The sequence below is a fragment of the Adiantum capillus-veneris genome, chromosome 1 (genome assembly GCF_014529385.1).
Source record: "Adiantum capillus-veneris isolate H3 chromosome 1, ASM1452938v2, whole genome shotgun sequence".
Lineage (NCBI taxonomy): Eukaryota > Viridiplantae > Streptophyta > Polypodiopsida > Polypodiales > Pteridaceae > Adiantum > Adiantum capillus-veneris.
In genome coordinates this window covers 76,404,939-76,428,056 of record NC_140931.1, presented here as the reverse complement: position 1 = coordinate 76,428,056, position 23,118 = coordinate 76,404,939, and the positions used below count along the sequence as shown (strand labels likewise).

Sequence of the window (23,118 nt, the reverse complement as noted above, 5' to 3'; positions counted from 1 at the left end):
TCTGCTATAATCCACTAATTCTCGTGGGATCATAGGCACATCGACCGATTGCCCTTGAGGATCTCTGAAAGTCCCCTGGTAGATCTTTATTCCCTCTTTTTCTAGTACTGCTTCCTCCACCCAAGTCTTGGTTGGCTTGAGGGTTTCTGTTGGAATATCAAAAGGTTCTGCCTCTGCAAGAGCATCCTTGATGGTTGGTCTTTTTCTCTTAGTTGCCGATGACTTAGCGGAATCCATGGATCCTGTAACTCCAATTTCAGAAGTTAGCGTCTTTTTAGTACTGAAAGCTGAAATGAAGCTTTTAACTATTCAAATGACTTGAAAATTGAAACATGAGCTATTCAGGGCCTAAGGATGCAATGTAGGTGAAAAAATATGCAAACTGGGCTCAAAAACATGCTTGAGACATCATACGCGTATGATGTCTTTTGTGTCAAAATGACTTCATATTGGTTGTGCTTGTAGCTGATAGTGTATACATGAGTATCATATGCTTGGATTTGAGTTTGGATCCCACTCGGTCAAGTTTTGGCCAGTTTACTCCAGTTCAGGCTCTTGGCAAAATTTTGAAAGGGAATTGGATTTTATGATCCAAATTGGGTAAAACTTGGTGGATTACTTTCAAATGGCATGTAGAACACTTCTGTTTGGTGGTTGAAGCCCTGAGGTGCCAAAATCACATAGTGAGACATCATACGCGTATGATGTCTTTTAGTGCATTTTTGGACCAATTTTCTCTATAAGCTTGGTTTTGGCTTTAGATAGGCTTATTCAGTGGATTTATCAAGTTTGGATAGAATTTGGACTAAAAATGGCTCTGGAGACATCATACGCGTATGATGTCTTTTTCATCAATTTTTCATGGGATTGGTTCTGTGGACTCTCCATGTGCTAGTGAAGGACTGTTTATACTCAAATCTTGGTTTGGACTTGAATATGTTGGATTTGGGACAAAAATAGGCTTTGTATGAAGGATTTTCTCTTAATTGGGCTAATGGGGTGATCCACTTGACCAAATGGTTCCAAACTTCATATGTAGCATGTATTAGATATATATAATGGATGTATGATGACAAATGAGCATTTTTGGCTCTGTAAGTGCAAATAGACATCATACGCGTATGATGTCTTTTGTGTCAAAATGGTGCTTTTTGGTTCCAAATAGCTTGTAGATGTGTTAATCAACAATCCTACAAAGTTTCAATGAGTTTGGAGTTATTTTGACAAAATTAGGACCAAAAATCAATTTTATGGCCTACTTTGCGTCTTTTTGGTTTTCCTTGGGTTTTCTAACTCCAATTCTCATGATACTTGGTTCATAGGATGTGATTAACATGTGGAATGAGGCTATGCACTCAAATGTTGAAATGAATGTGAAAATCATGCTGTGAGACATCATACGCGTATGATGTCTTTTCTTGAAATGTTGGTCTTTTTGTGCAAAGAATGCTTTGTGCTAGTGCCCTAAGCCCTGCTAACTAGTTTTCAACTTAAAAAGTCATCAGTTTAGCTAAAAAGCCCCCTTATAGGCATTTCAGTCTCCGAAGTCGTCTTTTTGCCTTGGAGTTGAATTTCTTCAACTTTTCTTCTTGAGAGTTGCATTTCCAGCTCATTGGATATGTTGTGAAGCCATCCAGTTGGTTGGACTTGACTTTGGCTCCCCGTTCTCCATCTTTATCCATTTGGTTGCTCGAAAGCGTCTTTTTCACCATCGGTAAGTGAATCAGCTTTCTTTTGGGTTTTGCTTGCAAACATAAGTCATCCATGTATAGTTGAAACTGCTCGTGAAGTTTCATGTCATTTGGTCGTCAATTTTAGCCGTTATGCCAAAATGACGCTTTGTGTGTCCGCAGCCGAATCGGTTGTTCCGACCTACTTTTGGTGATCCAAACCCGGAGATACTCCATGGTTGCATTGCCCTCGATGTTGTTAAGCTTCCTGAGAAGTTTTGTGTCGTTCCGATAACTTTTTTCTGTTTGCCTCTTGCAGGCTCTGTTGACCTAGGGTTTTTCCAGTCGTTCTTTCTCGAGCTTTGAGTGCTAGAAACTCATCTTCTATGTTAGGATAACCCACCTCTAAGTTCTTGCAAGGTTTGGTTAAGCGGTTGTGCCCCTACCTAGCGTTCTTCCCCATTCCCCGTCTGCTCTTGTTTCTTGGTTTTGGTGAGTTTTCGCGACAAAAGTTAACGATAAGCATCAAAAGCTTATGGCAACGAGTCTACCTCTCATGTCTGGTGTCCTCTGAGCTCTCGTAGCAGTCGTAGAAGGCGGTAGAAGGTCGGATGCTCCTGTGTGCTCTTTGCTCTCTCCAAGAAGGTAATACTGGAAATAAGCTTGATAGTGAAGTGAAAAATACTTAACTTCGGGCTTCCCGGATCACTTGTTACCAAATTTGACATGTGCTCCTATCTCGTCGTGAAATGCACTTTAGGATTTGAAATTTCTCAATTTGGACTCCATTTGACCTGTTTCTGAGAAATCTGTCCACTTTGCCAAAATTCTGTCATTTCGGGCTTTTCGCAACTTTTTCAGAATTGTACCCCATTTTTACCATGGGTTGCCCTTGTCATTAGGATCATCACCGTCTATTCTTTTCTTTTTTCCGATCTCATTTCACCTGCTTTTTTATTTTTCTTTTATTTTTATTAAGAAAATCATAAAAAATAAAGAAAAATAGCAAATTGAAGCCAAAAAATTCCAAACATACCCGATAAATATCTGGTAACCCTGTGTATATGAATATACACTTCTTTGTGATTTTTGGACTTGGATTACCACTTTTTTCCACTTTTTAGCTCCAAAAACACTCTTATTTAGTGATATTTACACATCTAGAGACCCAAATTCATCATTTGATCTCTTCTTGTTGCAAAACAAGGTATATAAGGGCATAAATATTATCAATATCCGCAATCAAACATAAAAAATTGCAAAATCATGTAAGACACTGCCCTTGTAATATAATTTTTGTTTTTCTTTGTTTTTTCCGCTTGTAGCTGCTTTGTAGCTCCTGTATACCTCCCCCCCTCTTAGTCTGAGTCCTCTCGGACGACTATGAAGTGTCTGTGGGTGAAGCATTGTAGTTGTTTTGGTCATAAGTTCCCAATGCAATTGTAGAGCGATGATACAACAGTCTTTCCAATAAAGCTGCTCTTTGTTTGATTGAAGGATTGGTGGTCGGGTTTTGGGTTGGTTTTGGCACTTCGGTAGTAGAATCAGTAGATGGATTCTTCGTTACCTTGTTGTCTTTTTTCACAATCCAAATCTGCTTCCGCTTTGCTTGTGCTTGCCACAAACTCTTTGCGACCCAAACCTGCTTTGTTCTGTGTGTTGATTTCCTCTCCTTGAAATACCTAGGAGTTTCCGTTGATTGTATTGAAGGGAGTTCCTGTTTACAAATCTATGGGATCCAAATTTGCTTGCTGTCGCTTTGTGCCGTCATGAACTTCTTTGGAATCCAGATCTGTTTCACTGTCCTTGATTGTCGGGGATCACTCTGTTGTCTGGTATTGAAGACTCTGTTTGTTTTTTCTGGCACCACCTTTTTTGGTCTCCATACCAACGTTGATTCCGTTTTTTTCCAAGGTTGAGCTGTTATATTATTGCTTGTCTTCCTTATCCACTGTTGAGAATTCCTCGTCGAAGAGTAGTCCGGTTGTATAGAAACTTTTGGTTGCCATTGCTTCTTCTTTTTCTCTGGTTGTTGTTCATCTTTGTCTTTGGATTCGTCCTTTGGAGTTGGCTCTGCTCCTTTGGTGAACTTAACTGATTGACTTTCACCTTCGTATTTGATAAGCACTGATTTAGAACTCCAGTCAATCATTGCATTGTATTGCTTCTGCCATGGTTGTCCTAGCAATAATGGATGTTGTGTAGCTTGGTCTTCAACCACGTAAAACATATGAGGATACACATACTGGTTAATCTGTATATGTAAAACTGTGCATCCGACAGTTTTGATTGAATTCTCAGAGTAACTTTTTAACTCTTGCTTGGCAGTTTGTAGTTTAGTGTCATTTGTCAATTGTCTATACAAACTGAGTGACAGTAGGTTAGCTTGAGCTCCTGAATCCAATAGTGCTCTGGCTTTGATTTGGTTGGTTCCTACTTTGCATTCAATGATGGTTCTTCTTTGTCATTCCCCATTTCTGTTATACTAACTGCGTTTATTCGTATTGCTCCTTCATTGCGCTGTTTCTGGCGCAGTAGTCTTCTTTTCTCCATTCTTTCCTTCGCCTCGGCTTGCGCTTCCTCCTCAATCTTTTTCTTTTTCTGGACACGCAGCTTTTCTTTATGTATTTTGAGAAGCATGTCTTGTGTTAGCGGCAACAGATACTTTTTCACTCTGCATCCACTAATCCAATTGGGCATTTCTTCTCCGTCTAACGTAGCAAGCTTGACGGCTCCACTTGGTGATAGATCTTTAATCACCAGAGGTCCCATCCCTCGCTTTTTAAGCTTCTTAGCATGCTGTTTCAGAGTGTAAACTAGGACATAGTCCCCAACTTTAAACGCTTTAGTCCGCACATGCTTATCAAAAAATTCCTTTTGTCGCCTTTTTTGAGCGTAGATGGAAGCTACTGCTTTTAGGCGAAGCTCATCTAGCTTTTTTAGGTCATCTATTCTATCAGAGAGCTCGTGCCCTGTCCACTCTAGATCCTTAGCCACCCTTAATGTTGAAATCAAGAATTCTATTGGTAAGATAGCATTTAGCCCAAAAACCATGTTATATGGGGTCGTTCCTATTGATGTTTTATATGCTACCCTATATGCCCATAATGTTGAATGCAACTTCTGGTCCCAGTCAGTTCTCGACTCAGATACAATCTTCGTAAGGACCGTGCATATGGTTTTGTTTGTTGCTTCAGCTTGTCCGTTTGCTTGTGGATGATACGGGGCTGATTTCCTATGGATTACCATGAATTCATCTAGAAGGATCTCTATCACTTCATTTATGAAATGTGTGCCTCGATCACTCACAATTTCTATTGGCAATCCATATCGTACAAAAACGTATTCATATAGAAATTGTGCCGTGGTCCTGGCATCTGCTTTTTGAGTTGCCTTTGCTTCGACCCACTTTGTTAGATAGTCTGTAGCCACAATGATGTATTGTGCATGAGTCTTATATGCAGGAGGTGAAATGGGTCCGACATAATCAATCCCCATTTTGCAAAAGCCTTGCCCCCATCATTGGTCTAAGCGGCATATCATCTCTTTTAAGTGGTACTTTGGTCCGCTGACAGTCATCACACCGTTTAACGTATTCCTCAGCGTCCATATGTAATGTTGGCCACCATATTCCTGCGGCTAAGACAAGTTTTGCTGTCTTATCACCTGAGAAATGGCCTCCACCTACTCCTCCATGAGCTTGCTCCAGGATTATCACATACTCAGACTCTGATGCGCAAATCCTAAGCTGGTTGTCTTTACCTCTCTTATAGAGTTGATCTCCTATTAAAGCATAATCTCTAGCTTCTGTCTCTACAGATTTCTGACGAGCTTTTGACGTTCCTTCTAGGAAAGTTCTATTTGTGAGATATTCAACAATATACTGACTCCATTCTGGAGCGTTCATTATCTGATATAATGTCGAATACTCGACTGGAGGTTTTGATGAACATACAATACATACAGTGACATATTCATGTACGCTTTCTTTCATTCCTGGCCAATAGACTCCCAATTGTAACAAATTCCTATATGTGTTCCTTCTTGAACAATGAAATGCACATTCCTGAACATGTGCTTCGCGCAGATATATACTATATTCCTCAGGATTGATGCATAGTCGTAAAACATGATCATTTCCCAATTGATACAACCTTCCTGCAATCAATTGAAGATTCTTGGATTGCTGAATAGCAATATGTTTCAGGTTGTATTCTCTTCTATCGAACTCTCCTCCATAGGTTAATAGGTTAACGACATTTTGAGACCACCTCGGTATCATTTCTATGTTGAACAAGTACGCGTCTGGCATGTCGTCATCTACTCCTATAGGGTCTTCTCCATTCGTCAATCGCGAAAGATGATCAGCTCTAAGATGTGTTTTTCCTTTCTTTACTACTACCGTGAAGTCGAATTCCAGTAAGATAATGAACCATCTCACTATTCTCCTGGTATTGCATGGTTTATTCACTAGGTAGAGCAAGGCTTGGTGATCCGTAAAAAACACAAACTCGTTGGCTAGAAGATAATGCCGAAATTTCTTCACAGCATAGATCATTCATAATCCCTCTCGCTCTGTTGTGGTGTAATTCTTCTCTGCATGGTTGAGCTGTCGACTGGCGTAACATATAGGAAAATCCATGTTTCCTTCTTCTGGCTGAGCCAGAATGCATCCTATTGCATATGCAGAAGCATCTATGTGCACATGGAATATCTTCTCCCAATCTGGTGATTTCAAGACTGGAGCAGTAATGAGTGCCTCTTTCAATTTCTTGAATGATTCCTCACACTCCTCTGTCCATTCAAAGTTCACTATTAGCCTGTAAAGTGGTTGGCCTATTATAGCGTACATGTAAATGAATCGTTTATAATATCCGCAATGTCCCATAAAGCTCTGTACTTGTTTCGCATTGGTTGGTCTAAGCATATCCACTATAACTTTTATCTTCTCTAAATCCGTGGATATTCCGTTTTGTGAGACAATATGTCCCAGAATTCTGCCCTGTCGGACCATAAACACACATTTCTCAGGATTGAGACAAATGCGATATGTCCTACATTTCTCAAATACTTTTCTTAGGTGTTCTAGATGCTCATCTCTCAGTAGAGAATGTACGCATAAGTCATCCATGTAAATTTCGAGAAACAGCCTTAAGTATTCTTTGAAAGCATGCGTCATCAGCCTCTGGAAGGTTGCGGGAGCATTGGTTAGACCAAAAGGCATAACCCGATAAGCATAAATTCCCCACTCCGTTGCAAAAGCTGTTTTATGTTGATCTTCCAGTGCTATGGCTAGCTGGTTATATCCTGAAAAACCATCAAGAAAGGAGTATGCTGTTTTCCCTGATACACGCTCTAGAACATGATCAGTTATCGGCAGGGGATAATTGTCCCTGATTGTTGCAGCATTCACTTTCTTTAAGTTGACACACACTCGGAGTTTTCCGTTCTTCTTAGGTACTACCACAATCGGAGATACCCAATCAGTGTGTTCAATCTCGTATATGAATTCAGCTTCCATTAGCTTATCTATCTCTTCTTTGATTCGCTTAGCAAAAGTATCATTATATGTGTATGGTCTCTGTCTGCTAGGCTTTGCGTCTTGTTTCAGTGGGATTGTGTGTTGGCATATCGATGGGTCAACTCCCTTTAAGTCCTTATAAGACCATGCAAACACATCCCTGTACTCTCTGAGAAGACTCAAAAGTCTCTCTTCCTCGCTTGGAGACAAATCTGTGGCTATGTACACCGGTCTAAGCGTCTCACCTGGAGCTGCTAAATCAACTTTTTTTGCATCCTCCGGTCCGTCATAAGATTCGTTCTCCTTCCTCTCTCGAATAGGTGGGGTTAATATCACCTTCCTATCCTCTATTGTGAATTTCCTATAGTGAGAGGGAACATCCATGTTTTCCTTGATTTTGGCGTTTTTGTCCTCTCCACTCTCAATTTCTGTCGTCCAAACTTCTTTCAAAGTTTTCTTGAGCTCTCTGTATTTGTTTTTACGTTCTAGCTTGGACTCCGTGTGTTCTCTGTTGCGCTTGTTCTTTTCTGATTTTTCTGTTTCAGTTTTCGTTCCATTCTTTTGAACTTGATTTCTTGAGCCTCTTTTGTCTTTTCGTAAGCTCTTTTGGTCACTGCCTCTCTTTCTTCCAGAAATCTTATCCTTAACACAATCTTCAGCCTTTACTAGCATTAAGAATTGATTTTTTCCTCTTATTCTAGGCATCGGATTGGTTCTAACCCCTTTTGTTTTTTTCTTTGCTCTATAGTGTTTCTGGCGTTGTTTAGTTTGGTTCGGAAAATCATAAAATCGGACATCCGTTATAGTTTCTTCGTTTCCGCTTGAATTGTCCGTTGACTCGTTGTCTGCTTCATTTCCCCACTCAGGATGATCGGGAATGTCGTGAAACACCTCTCTTCATCTTCCTTTTCCAGTGTATCGTTCTTTTCAGTTTCTTTTTCGAGTACAGTTCTCAACATGAAATACGGAACCACGTCGTACCCGTCCTTGTCGCAAAATTTCGTTGTGGGACCATCCGGAATTGCACAAACATCTAGGGTTGCTAGAATGTGTGTCCATTCTAATGGTTCAAACGTGTCCTCTGGAAAGGGTTCTCCTACATAAGTTTCGTCTTCGATAGCCCTTTCTAAAACACATTCTTCTCGTTTCAGACTTCCACATTTCGAAGCTCCACACATCCATAACTCCTTGGGTTTACCTAACCAAGCTGGAAATTCGGATCCCGCCAAAGTAGCTGAATCAAACTCCTCCACCGGTGTTCGGTTCACATCTTTGTAGCTATGGTCTTTCAGGTTCACACGTGTAGTGGTTTCCATATTTCTCAAGTATATGTGATCGTAGCCCCAATCTTGGACCATTTTCAACTGTCTCATGAATGGTCTTCCCAATATGATATCATAGTTATTCTCCTTGGCAAAATCGACAATAGCAAAAGTATGTTCGTATTCAATGCCGCAAGAAGTCTCTACAACTTTCTCTAATAACCCCATAGGTTTCTCCATGTGTCCATCTGCTAATTGGAGTTTCAACCTAGTCTTCCTTATTGCTGGTTTCCCCCATTTTTTCCAGATTTCTTTTGTAGCAATGGCTACCCCAGCTCCGCTGTCTAGTATTGCCATTGTGTTCACTCCTTGGAATTCAACTGGTAAGGTTGTATTCCCCTCTTCACCTTCGCAATACTCTCCGACCTTGTTTAAGGGTACAGGCTTAGCGTTCTTTTGTGGCTTGCTCAGCTCCTCCATGCTCTCTTGCAATCTCGATGTTGGATCTTTTATCCCGAATTTCTCCAAGCATTTTCCTACAGTGGTCCACATATGTGGTCTTAGCCTCAAAAGCTCAGCTAGAGTGATAGTGCATGTCACTGGTGTTGACAAAATCTCTATCAATCCTTGCGAGTCCATGACTTTTTCTGATGAGATTTTTCGTGAGGGAAGTGCTCTAATCTCGGATTTTGCTTCATACTCTCCTAAGTATGAAGGTAAGGTTTTCAGTGAATGAGGTTTGCTCTCCATTGTTCTAACAGAGCCCCCATCTCCCTAGTAAGATTGCAGATCCAAGTCCACTTGAGATCCTGCCTCAAATTCCACTATGGGAGGATTCCTGATGTCCTTTTCCCATTTGTCTGATTAGCTTGGCAACTTAGCTCGTTTGCAAAGTTTGCCTCTCTCACTTGTTTCCAAAATTCATTGTAATCCTCATCTTTTCCGTAAATCCTCTGTATGACTGGATGAAAACTCTCTATCTCCTGATCGGTTGTGTTCAATACTATGCGGTCATCCTTTTGTGTATTTTCAGGCTTTTGTGCACTGGGAGTCTTTTCAGCTACCCGTGAAACGATAGTCTCTTGCTGAATTGGGTTTTCCTTTCCACAATTCATTGTTTCTTTTGGTGGTTCTAATAAGGCTTGTGCAGTCTCGATCATTCTCTGGCACATTTCAAGTCTCTGCTTTTCCAATTCTGCGTTTGGGTATGTCATCCACCTCTGTTCTTGTGTTTGGTTGTTCTTTAACCTAGCTTCGTAAGCTCTCATCAGTGCGTCCAATGGTTCGTGTACCTTGTCGACTAGCACTGATCCCCCTGAGCTTAAGCTCGTTGTTTCTTTGATACTCTTTTGTTTCGTTCTTTCCGGGCTCATCTCTCGTTTCCCGTTTTGACTCTCAAGTTTTTCTAATCTAGCTTTAGTTTGCTTTAGTTCCTCAGCTAGAATAGCGTCTTCACGTTCTTTTCTCAACTTCATGCGTGCTTTTCTAGCTTTCCATGTGTTTTTCTGACTCCGCGGTCCTTGACTAACCACTTCAGTCGCTAACTTTCCATTCTCAGGTTCTCTAGTGGTTTTCTTAGCTTGAGCTCTAGTAACAACTTGCGTTGGTATCAGAGTTTCATTTTCAGACCCACTGCTGGTAGGAATAGTTTCTAGCATATTCAATGTCGTCTTTTGCACTTTGTTTGGATTCTTTGAACAATCCTCAATGAAGTGAGTAACCCCACACTCAGTGCAATAAGCGTTAATTCTAATGATTTCCGTATGTGGGCAAACATTCATCAGATGGTCACCTCCACACTTGTAACAGGGTCCTAGTGCTGGTCTTGGTCCCATTTGATTCGTCCTTTGTGGATAGGATGGTCTCTGTCCTGTTAACCCTCCATGAGCTATGAACATCAAGGTTCTTGCGTCCATATTGTATCTCTCTTCATCAGAAGCACTTGTAACTGTTGGTGTTCCAACATTCCCCATCATGCCCCATGGTTCTGGTTGTTTTGGTTCTTCTGGTGGGTAATACACTGTCGGAGACATGTGTGCACCTGATTCTTCATAATAGGCTTGAACAGGCACTAAGGCTTGTTCTTCCTGATTCTCTAAGGTTGGTGCATATCTAATGCCCACTGGTCTTGCTCCTGGTAAAGGTGGTTGTTGTCCCAATACCGGTTGCGGTCTTTCTATCCCCATAGGTCCTGGTACATTTCCCGTTGGGTATCGAGGTACTGGATGTATCTGAGGTGGTGCTAATTGAGCAGGAGGTGCATACTGGCGCTCCCTTACATACCCTTTGTTGTAATAGCACTCCTCTGTTGGATGATTTGTCCATTTTTGTTCAATAGCACACCATTTCAGTGTTTTTGGCAATGGTTTTTGGTATGGTGCCATCCTTTTTAGAGCATCTTCTATCATTTGCTCTACATTTGGCATGGTTGTTGTTTGAACATTCTTTTTAGTGGTAGTCTCGCTCGCTACGGAGGAGGAGCTACTGGATGCAAAATCTGTATCCGCTGACACCTCTCCATAAACCGTACAGTTATCCACTAAGTACAATGCCTCTCTCGTTACTTGCTCGAAACTTGTACAAGCTTTCAAGTGCAAGTCCTTCTTGAGAGTGTCGTTCCTCAGTCCCTCAATAAAGAGAACAGATAGTCTGTCATCTTGTGGTCGTTCACGTACTGGACATCTCTCAATGTATTGTTTGAAGCGAAGTGAAGCTTCCTTCACTTTTTCGTGTTCTCTCTGTTTAAAAGCATATATTTGTGAGACCGTATTGTGCTTAATCCCTCGTTTTGAGAATTCCTCAGCAAACTCTCTTAGCAAATGGTCAATGTCATGGAATCCCCCAATGTTCATTGGTTGAAACCATGTCAATGCAGTACCTTCTAGAGTAAGACCAAATCCCTCGTATTGTGTATGGAAATCTGTTATCTGCTCAGCTCTTAAGACTTGCTTAAAGAGTGACACATGTGCATACGGATCTCCTGAACCACCATACTTCTTTGGCATACACTTGGCTACTTGAGATGGTCTCATACGTCTATGATCTGCTACCAATCTCATTGCTCCTGTGTCTCGGCTAAAGCTTTCTCTAGCATCATGGACTTCATGGGTTACCCTTGTCGGTTCCCCCGCCCTGAATCTACTACTAGGAGGTAAATGTGATGGTTCCGCTTCAAACCTTGGACCTGGAGTGGTATAGGTGGGGATTGGAACTGCACTACCTCGATTCGTCTCCATTGACTCTCTGGAATGTAATGATCCCATTGGTCCGAGCTTCGAGTCCCAAGGTTGACTGAAAGAGTCAGCAACCTGAGTTCTTTGTCCTCCTGTTGTCATTGAGTTTTGCACTCCATTTGTTGGTGCTGGTCTATGTGAGCTAGAAGTAACATAATACTGATGTAGTGGTCCCCCAAAGTATGTATATCCTTCTAATTCTTTCTTGCCCATTGTTGAGTATTGCCTGCCATACTTATCGTAAGCGGCAATTTTCACTTCCGATCCCTCTGTGTAGGTAAAGACATAAAGTCTTTTTTGGTCTGTCAACTCTCCGGTGTAGGGTTCTTCACATCTATAATAGAGATCTTGCTCCCCATTATTATATTTGTACAGCCCCACATAGATGTTATCAGTGTTGATCCTTGTAGTTTCATTCTCTCTTCTTAACCTCGCATTAGGGAAGTTCATTATTGGTGCTTTCTCCTCGAGTTCTTCATCTATTTTGGCTTTGGTGCCCATCAATCCCCACTTGTCCACAATGTTAGGGTTTAGGACTACCAAGTACATGGTACCCTCGTCATCTAGATATCTATCTCCGCTATAGCTCACATGCACTAAGTCCTTGAACTCACTAGGTCTATCTTCTATCTTTACACAATAGCGGTCCATTCCATCTTTGTAGATCTTGGCACCTTGCTCATTGTCGTACTGGTATTTTATGAACAATAGCTTCATGGTGGCGGAAGGGTTTGATGATCCTGCTGCCATATTTTCTCTGTTGTTCAAGTTCAAGTGTTCGGTGAAAATCTCGTAAGACCTCTCCGAAGAAGTATCAGAGACACTTCCTTCAAAGATCGGCTCCAATGGTTGCACCCAACTTTGGTTTACACTTTCCTCGGTTGATATGACACTTGCTGGTTCCCCTTGTTTTGGTTGATTATTCCGGAGATTCCTGCCCGATCTCAAATTCATCAATTCCCCTAAAGGACTGTAACTTTTCCGTCTCGGCAATTTGTTTTCCCAGGTTTTTGTGGTCAAAATTGATCCAAACTGACTGATACTTGGTCAATTGTTTAATCTTGTCAGTTGGACAACTTCTGTTTCATCAGGTGAGAATTTTGTTACTGTTATGCTGAAAAAGACATTATACGCGTATGATGTCTTTTTTCACAGATTTTGACTATTTTGGTTATGCTCACTCTCAGTGGCCCCTTTATGCTCTGTTTACTCACAAAATTCAGTTTGAACTCTGTTTGAGCAAGTTATGGCTAGTTCAGGCTTTTCTTGGCAATTTCCCGCTTTTGACTTGTTTTTTGGGTCAATTGTGATCCAAATGGTATGAAACTTGAAATATAACCTCTAGACAGCTATTACAATGGATCTGTGTTAGCAAAGTATCAAAATATGTCCAAAATTAGGTCAAAGACATCATACGCGTATGATGTCTTTTTCATCAATTTGGGTCCAAACTTGATATTTATGCTTTCAACAGTGTTTGTGACAATCTTGTCAGGTCAGATTTCAAAAATAAGTAGTGGATGTGCCAAAAGACATTATACGCGTATGATGTTTTTTGTCCCAGATTTTGACTATTTTTGGTTTTAAGCCTTCTCCAATGTTTATAATTGAGTTTCAAGTGTTTTTGTCAGGTTTGAATGTAAAAACAAAATCTGAATCCAAAATTTCCTATTCTTTGCGTTTCTTGGACTCCGACTTGTCTTTTTTGGGTTTCTTTGAGTGTTAATGCCCTTGTTTTAAGTTGATCTTAGGGTAAAACCCCCCTTCTAAACACTTTGGCAATGTCAAATTTTCAATTTTAGTCTCTGTTTAGGTCCTAAGACATCATACGCGTATGATGTCTAAAGTTGCAGATTTCCAGTTTTTCAGCACAGAACTCTTCCAATAGCTCTTTTAAGTTCTCAGCAACAATCAGTTACACAGAAAATTTTTCTGAACTTTGTTTATTGCATATTTCACTACCAAAGCGACTTTTTTCAGTGATCTAACATGCAATCAAACACATCAAGCGAATAGAACACCAATTGATAGCTCTAGATCAGGATCAAATCAGGCCCTACCTAAGCTACTTCTAATCATAAAATGTATTTTTTGCAATTGAAAATATAAAGAGATTTACTACCACACAAGGAGTAGCAAATGCTTGTTATGTCAACAACCACTTAAACACCATAAAAAACAATCTAATCTAAGCTAAACTAAAAATACTGTCAACGCGGAAGACCCAGGAATACCCCACTTCCTAGTATCTCTCGAGACCTTCGGAGTCCACCACTCCTAGATCTTTTCTAACTAAAGTATACAAAGTAGTTTATACGACTCACCTCGTAGGATTAGTCGAAGGTCACCTACTTAGGGCTCTCGTCCCCGGCAGCGGCGCCAAATGTTAAGGCGGTTACGCCGCTAGCAGAAGCTAAATAGCGAGAACTCAACCAACAACAGAATTTGTCAGACGAGGACGGAGCTTGACCCGCAGGCGCATGGAAACAACTAGGTGGGTGTCAAATCACCTACTCGACCTTCTAATGACAATCACTACTAAGGAAATCAAATCTAAGTTCTAAAATACGCAAGTGACTAAAATCCGTACTACGAACGAATGCTATACGAAACAGGATCTAGAATCATTGAATCGATCTCAAACTCAAGGGGAAGTATATGCACTACGTAAGAACAACACCCTAAAGACTTGAACTGCAAAATCAACCTATAACCACTCCGTGCGGCAAACGCGTATGAAGACAGGCCGAAAAATACAGGTGACCGAAACTTGACCCCGATGGTACTAATGTGTAGCTCTACTCGTTGTGGTTCTATAGATATGCTGCACGCTCTATTCCGACACACGAGTTGGAAGAAAACTCACACCGAAGCTCGTAGGAACTTACCACACGTAGAAGCCGATAGCGCGCACTCTTGGTATTTGTGCGTAGCTCTCACCGTTGCTAACACAATGGTGGTGTCGCTTCTCCAATGGCGGCCCCGTAGCTCGCGTAGCAAGGAGATAAGACTCTCTCTCTCTCTCTCTCTCTCTCTCTCTCTCTCTCTCTCTCTCAGACACAGTCACGGCGCTCAAAAACTCACTTTGATTAATAATTGAATCCCCTTTAGGTTACAAAACTTTGGCTTATATACCTTAGCTTTGGAGGTGAGAACATCTCTAATTATTTACATCAGCAGGTGAAATTACGTCGGGATTACAGGCTGGAAACTCAATTGAGTCCCGTTACTTAATGAATGGCTCAAATCAAAATTAATGTCGGAAAGACATTTATTACAATCAATGGTTACAAAATGATGGGTGTGAGCAAAAATGTGGTTGTGATCCTCTGCTGGCTCAACACCAAGAAATCTACTTTAGGACAATCAAGAAGAGGAAACATGAGGAAACTAGACTAGAGTTATCAAGGAGGTCTCCTCCACCATACACAATGTTCCACTTTCAAAGTTTGCTACTATAATCAAAATTTGGGGAGGCTAACTTAGAGGAGATAGTGGAGAAAATCATAGAGGCCACCATAAGAAATCCATCAGGAGAAAACATGGTAGAGAGAGTAAAGCTCCAACAAATGTGCACCCTAGCACCCCACACACACCAACAGAAGGAAAAACAAAAGGCCAAAAAAAGAAGAAGAGAAAACCAAAACAAAACAAAACTCAAATAGAAAACAAAGTCAATATAATAATACAAGATTTATATGCCCACCCACACACAAACAAAAAAGCAAGCCTCAACAATAACGACTTATAAGAAAACATAGGATACATAAGCCAAGCTCCACTCACCCACATGCCACACACACACCTCGGCATAAGGAAATACGTAGACACAAATAAATATAAAAATATCATTGCAAAAACCAAAAGAAAAAGTCCTACAAAGGGGCTACATCAAGATTGACTAGTGAGGGATGTGCACAAGCAACAATAATGAAATTGATTAGACATCGTTGGTAAGGCTCTACTAAAGCAATGTCCAAACGCATAGCTACACACGGAAAACATGCTCAACCACCTTGACAACTGGTTGAACAAAGGCAACAACTAGCATAAAGTGATAAGAGAAAGATGCAGTTGATGCAAGCAAACCACTACAATATTAGACAAGACAAGTCGATGACAAGAATAAGTCATCATTAGCTATGGCGAAGAAAAGTCCTTTAAACCAATGTTTTACTACATCATACAAAGGCCATTGAAGGCGAGCAAGTTACATGCTGCTCGGGGTGAAGCGCATGGTGAGCTTGCCATGGGGGCAGCTTCATTTGCAACAATTAGAGCGAGGAATGCCAGTAAACACCATCAAAGTGACAATGAAAGAAACCCATGGGATTAAGCAACGAGAACAAGTTTGTGGTCCAATTATCCTTTTACAAAGTCATCAGTGACCCAAAGCTCCGCATATCCAATCTATGTATTACTGCAACACTAAGTTTGTGGTTCAATTCCCCTTTAGCAAAGTCATCAATCACCCAAAGCTCTGCAAACTCCAATCTATGTATTACTGCAACACAAAGACTAACCAGGCAACAACAAAAATATGTATTCCACTAAATCCTATTTGGGAAATCTTCCACCACAAAGAGCTTTCTAACAAGGGTGGGGTAACAACAACACTTCAGAAAGTGTGTGTAGGGTGTATAATGGCAAGAGGCTGCTTACAACAGGTTGATAGTGACAACGGCATCAACCTAGCATCATGACATTGTGTAGCAAGATGGCAAGAGATGGAGGACAAAGTGATGGCAAGGGGACTACTCTCTTCTCTCTCTTCTCTCTCTCTCTCCCCCAAAGATTACACCATATATGTCACCCTTGACTACAAAACAAATTTCTTCTCCAAACGAGAGAGCCGCACACACCCATACATGATCAAGACCATCCCCTTGCGTGCGATCTTCACTATTGTCTCCATCTAGCTCAACTCTCATTCTTTAGAATGTGAGACAAGTCATTGGGGCTTGATTAGCAGTCTCATTGCAACAATCATTTCCATAATTCTTGAGCATTGAGAGTTTCTTATCAACTACACACGCCCCATATGATACGTTTCTTTAGGTCCCATATGTCATATTTGACCTTTGAGTATAATAATGAAATCTCTCTCTCTCTCTCTCTCTCTCTCTCTCTCTCACACACACACACACACACACACACACACACACACATAAGTACTTATATAGATAATATTGAAACTTAGTTTAAAAAACCCGACTCTTTTGGTTGGGTTTAGGACTTCTTTACCCCCACAACCCCTCAAATATATGATTTAAAAATCCCCCCCCCCCCACCCCCCCTCTTTCTTGTATGGGAGTGGCCCCTTAAGCATAAGTTTGTTAATGCCTCTCAACAAAGGCGCATTGAAAATGGAATAGTACCCCATAATAAACTGGCAGGCAACTTTGGGTATTGTGTGAAATGATCTTGGGCATATCGAGTTGTTCACGCCTGTCGCTTACAGTGTATACCTCACATAGGAGCTCTGTGCACCCGCACGCTACATGATGATGTTCTTCATATCCTCTCTCCCACTCAATCCCCCTACGGGGCCAAGGCGGCTACCACTTGAAGCCACACTTTGGGTACTGAGCCAGTTTCAATACCGCTGGTCTGCATCATCATCAAAGCACTATATAAAGGTGAGGATGACCTTGAGCCCCTCACTTAGTCTCTTTGTGTGGTGTTTGTGTTGGTATAAAGAGAGATTGAGGGTTTTTATCGGAAGATTGCCTATTGTCTAATCATGGAGCTTGTGGCAAAAGAGGGTGCTTCTCAGGTCCGCATTCTATACAAAAAGAAAAAATTATTGGTTTTTTTGCACTAGGCGTTCTGGTTTTCATATGATGTACATGAAAATAGTTTGGCTTGATATTTAGCAGCCACGTGTATCAAAAACCAGTCCGTACTTTCTCTAGTTTTTTTGACGCAGGTGGTTTTTTTTACAGTAGTCGACATAATTTCTTTTGATTTGTTTTGACTTTAGGCATAAAGGGCACTTGGCCTTGGTAGGTAAATGAGGATTGCAAGGAACCATGAACGGCTTTGTTCACATGCCTTGAGCTTTATGATTACACAGGTGTAGATAGCTTCTCACCAATGCATTGCTGGCGTTTTATGAAAAAAACTACCATCTTTTTGTTGTTTTGAGATAACTTGCATTAGGTCGTACCCATGCACTTCATGGGTAAGCATGGCATTAAGTTTGAGGCCTTGGTTTTGTTACCATATACATGTGGTAGTGATGTGTGTGAACACACTAGGACCGCCGGGGCATTTTTTCCCTCTTTAGGAGGTTTTTTCCCCCGTGCATTGTATATACGCCCATCACTCTAGGGCTATCTATCTTTCCATTGCACACTAAGTAACACAATCTCTATTGTGTGCCTTGAGCTTCCTTCGTCTTCTCCAAACTGTGTGTGTTTCTCTGCAACCCTAATTCCAACAATTGGTATCAGAGCAGGTCACGTCCTCCCGGGCTTAGTCGCCAGCTGCTCCAGCACACGCCTGCTCACTTTCTCCGATTTCAGTGAGCTTTGGCAAGCGTTCGCAGGTCGACAAATATTTTGGGTAAGCTCGAAGAGCTTGGTCTGCTCAGAATTTTGATTTGGGCTCATTTCGGCCTCCGTTTCCACTACAGGCAGTACTGCACATGCTATTTCGTCATTTTGTGCAGAATTTCTGTCAGTGCCGTTTTCTGCATAATAGGTGCCTTATAGTCTTCTACGGTTTGTGCTATATAGCACAGGTTGTTCCCGCTCCATTTCTCCTATTTTCGGGCAGTTTTCACATCACGTGCAGCATTTACCATGGCTGACAACAACAACACAGATGTGTTCAAGATGTTTGCTGTTGAGGACAGGTTGGATGGGGACAACTACCCTATGTGGGCTTATATGATGCAACATGTTCTTGTGTCAAAGGGTGTCTGGAACATTGTGCAAGGCATTGATGTACGTCCTGGTTCTGAGGATGTAGGCGATGTTGAGGATGTTGCAGGTCTTGCTGCAAGGATTGCAACTGCTAGAGTTGTTTTGCCTACAGTAGAACAAGCTCGTTGGGATGTTAAGGATGCGCAGGCTCATGCATTGATTGCGTTGTCTGTGAAGCGCACCATTGTTCCTCACATCCGTTCAGCAAAATGTGCAAAACAGGCTTGGGATATTCTAGCAGGTCTTTATGCAAGCCGCAATGAGGCTAAAATTGCTTTTCTGCGTAAAGAGCTGGAGTCGAAGATTATGCATGAGGAAGATGATATGGCACTTTCCTTGCTAGTGTCAAGGATATCAATGAGCAGCTTATTTTTGCAGGTGAAGTCATTTCAGACAGTTCCCTTGTGCAGACTGTTCTTGATGCCTTACCAGATTCCTACCAGACTTTTGCTAGTACTTGGAGACTGATGACACAAGGAAATCCTGAAGTTATCAAGTTTGATGCATTATGCACATTGCTGTTGCAAGAGTCACTTTCTAGAAAAAACAGGACTAGGCAGCGTGCAGTTGAACAGGCTTTTATTGCTTCTCAAACAAAGGGTGGTAACAGTAATGCAACCACTTCTTATGGTTCTGCTGTGAGTGGCAAAAATTCTGTTCCTAATGCTTTTGCTGGCAGTACTTCGTCTGGCAATTTTGGTGATAAGGGCAAAAAGAAGATGCGTTGCCATTATTGTAAAGCCAATGATCACTTGATCAAGTCGTGTCCTAAGTTGAAGGCCAAAGAGGCTAAGAAGAAAGAGGGTGGTTCCACTACAAATGCTGGTTCCACTACAAATGCAGCCATTGTTGAGTCTTCTGTGAAAGGAGACTCTGTTGCTGATGTTGATGCAGAATGGGCTTTTAGCGCAGAGTGCACTTACAATCCTGCTGTCCATGATGCATGCTTGTCAGTTGTTGCTGCAGATTCACATGTGTGGTATTTTGACAGTGGTGCTACAAAGCACATTACCTCACATCGTGAATTGTTTACCTCTCTTGAGTTTGTCCCTCATGCGAATTTTGTCACTTGTGCCAACAACGCCTCTTATCCAGTTCAGGGAGTTGGAAAGATTGTGCTCACTGCTGCTAATGGTAGTTCCTTCACACTTGTTGATGCACTTTATGTACCTGGGATCAAGAAGAATCTCTTGTCTGTATCCGCACTTGCTAGACTTGGACTTGTAGTCAAATTTGTGGATGACAGATGTACAGTTCATGATCTCAATTTTGGTGATGAAATTGTTGCATCTGGCCTTTTGTGCCATGGGCTGTATAAGCTCACTTTGTATGACAAGTGTGGACAAAACTTTGCAAATGTTGTTGCAGATTCAAGAGCTATTTCAGATGCAAAACTTTGGCATGCACGTTTTGGTCATCTGAATTTTGCCAGTTTGCTGCGTTTGCAGAAATCTGATATGGTTGCTTCTTTGCCGCCTCTTGAATCACCTATCAAACATGTTTGTGAAGGCTGTATTTTGGGTAAGATGCAGCGTTCGAAATTTCCAAAGGATGGTTCAGTTCGGGCCACATGCAGGTTGCAGCTTGTGCATAGTGATGTTTGTGGGCCCATGCAAACTCCGTCCTTGGGCAATTACCTGTACTTCGTGACTTTCATTGATGATTACTCCAGGCATGCATGGGTATTTCTGCTTAAAGCGAAGTCCGAAGTTTTCATGTGCTTCAAACAATTTCTGGCTATGGCTGAAAATGTCTTGAAATGTACTATGGGCACCCTCCGTTCCGATCAAGGGGGGGAGTATATGTCTCATGAATTTAATGCATTTCTGGCTAGTCGTGGGATAAAACACCAATGTACAGTGCCTTATACACCTCAGCAAAATGGTGATGCTGAGAGGAAAAACAGGTCACTGACGGAAATGGCACGATGTATGGTCAAAAGTCAAGCTTTGCCGCATTCTTTTTGGCTTGAGGCCATTTTGTGTGCCACTTATGTACTTAACAGGTGTCCTACAAAAGCTTTGCAGTCTATTACTCCATATGAAGCATGGCATGATAGAAAGCCTTCTATTGAGCACATGCGTGTTTTTGGCTGTTTGGCATATGCTTTGGTGCCACAAGTGCAACGCAGAAAATTGGATAATAAGGCTATCAAATGTATTTTTGTTGGTTATAGTGCTGAAATCAAAGGTTACAGGTTGTATCATCCGCGAACAAAACGTATTCTGGTTTCTCGGGATGTAGTGTTTGTGGAAGATTATGTTCAGCCCTTGCTGTCATGTACTAGAGACAATAATGTAAGCTCACAGGACATTTATGACACTTTGTTGCCTCTTTTCAGTGGTGGAAATATGAATGTAAGTTCCAATGAGGCAAATGTACAGCCTATGGGGGTTTCTGAAAATGTTTTAGATTAGCCTATTACTGATGGAGATGTACATGATGTACTTGATGAGGAAAGGGCTGAAAATGAGCAGGCTAGAGGTATGCCAAAATGCCTGGTGCACACTTTGCGTGACAGTAAATTGGATGCACCTTTGTCTAGTCGTACTCGTTCAGGCTCTCGCCATGCATCTTATGCATCTGATTGTTATGCTTTGGCTGTGTCTAGCTTACATGATGTTGAGGAGCCTCTGTCTTTTGATGAAGCACAGAATTCAAAAAATTGGATGGCTGCCATGCAATCAGAATATGATGCACTTATAGAAAATGACACATGGACTTTATGTCATTTGCCTCCTGGCAAAAAGACCATTGGTACGAAGTGGGTTTACAAGTTGAGACGCAAGCCGGATGGTGAGATCGATCGCGATAAGGCTCGACTTGTTGCAAAAGGTTATGCACAGCAAAAAGGCATAGACTATGAAGAGACTTTTGCTCCCACTTGTCGTATGACTACTGTGCGTTTTCTATGTGCATTGGCAGCTCATTTTGGTTGGGATGTACATCAATCAGACATTGTTACTGCTTTCTTGAATGGTGACATATGTGAGGAAGTTTATGTAACGCAGCCTCGCGGTTTTGTCATAAAAGGACAAGAAGACAAAGTGTGCAAATGTAACAAGGCTTTGTATGGGTTGAAGCAATCTCCTCGTGCTTGGTATGAGAAAGCTGACACTCATTTGGTCAAACAAGGCTTTTGTAACAGTCCAACAGAAAGCACATTGTATGTAAAGCGTGAGGGTGATGTACTTGTCATTGTGGTTCTTTATGTTGATGATTTGCTGATCACTGGACCAAATGAGAGACATATTGCTGAATTTAAGGCTGATTTGAATGCTACTTTCAAGATGAAAGATTTGGGGCTGTTGCATCATTATTTGGGTATACAATTTAAGCAGTGTGATGGTGGTATTGCCTTGTGTCAGAAAAGTTACATAGAGACATTGCTATGTAAGTTTTGACTTGAGGATTGCAAACCTATTGCCAGTCCCATGGAAACAGGTTTGAAGTTGAGTCTACATGATACTGGTGATCCTGCTGATGTCACTCTTTACCAAACTGCTGTTGACTGCCTCATTTATGTATGCAACACGAGGCCAGCTATTCAGTTTGCAGTCTCAAAGGTCAGCAGATTTATGCATAGCCCAGGGTCTAAGCATTGGCAGGCTGTTAAGAGGATTTTCCGCTTCCTTAGTGGCACTTTACATCTTGGCTTGTTTTATCCCAAGGGGGGATCATTGCCGCCAGACTTACATGCTTTTTCGGACTCAGATTGGGCTGGTTGTTTTGACACGCGAGTGTCCACAAGTGGTTTTTGTTTCATGCTTGGCAGTTCATGTATATCATGGTTGAGCAAGAAGCAACCTACTATGGCCACTTCGAGTTGTGAGGCTGAGTACAGGGCAGTCTTCACAGCTACGGTTGAGTGTGTATGGCTCAGACTCCTTATGGCTGATTTGGGTGTTGGATAGGACACTGCCAACACTATCTACACTGACAGTCAGAGCGCATTGGCAGTTGCGAGGAACCAAGTTTTTCATGCTCGCACAAAGCACATTGAGGTGCATTACCACTATGTCAGGGAGAGGCTCTCAACAGGAGAGATCAGGTTGGCTTATGTGCCAACACAGGACAACCTTGCAGATCTTTTCACAAAGGCATTGTCTCGTGAGAAGATTGAAGCTTTCCGCAAAGCTTTGGGCTTACTCCCCTTTGTGGACTGATCCTGTCCTCAGGGCATGGCACTTCCCTTTACTCATGTGCTAGCTCTCGTTCACCGCATCACTCCAGGGGGGATTTGTTACCATATACATGTGGTAGTGATGTGTGTGAACACACTAGGACCGCCGGGGCATTTTTTCCCTCTTTAGGAGGTTTTTTCCCCCGTGCATTGTATATACGCCCATCACTCTAGGGCTATCTATCTTTCCATTGCACACTAAGTAACACACTCTCTATTGTGTGCCTTGAGCTTCCTTCGTCTTCTCCAAGCTGTGTGTGTTTCTCTGCAACCCTAATTCCAACAGGATTTGGGCTCATAGATCTGCATACTAACTCAAC

General features: G+C 41.7%; 1 protein-coding gene across 1 annotated transcript in view; it reads left to right on the top strand.

Moving 5' to 3' along the window:
• LOC147465001 (heparan-alpha-glucosaminide N-acetyltransferase-like protein (DUF1624)) overlaps window positions 1-23,118 on the top strand; it is a 73,228-nt gene that overhangs the window by 48,999 nt on the left and 1,111 nt on the right. The gene's annotated exons all lie outside the window — the stretch shown is intronic.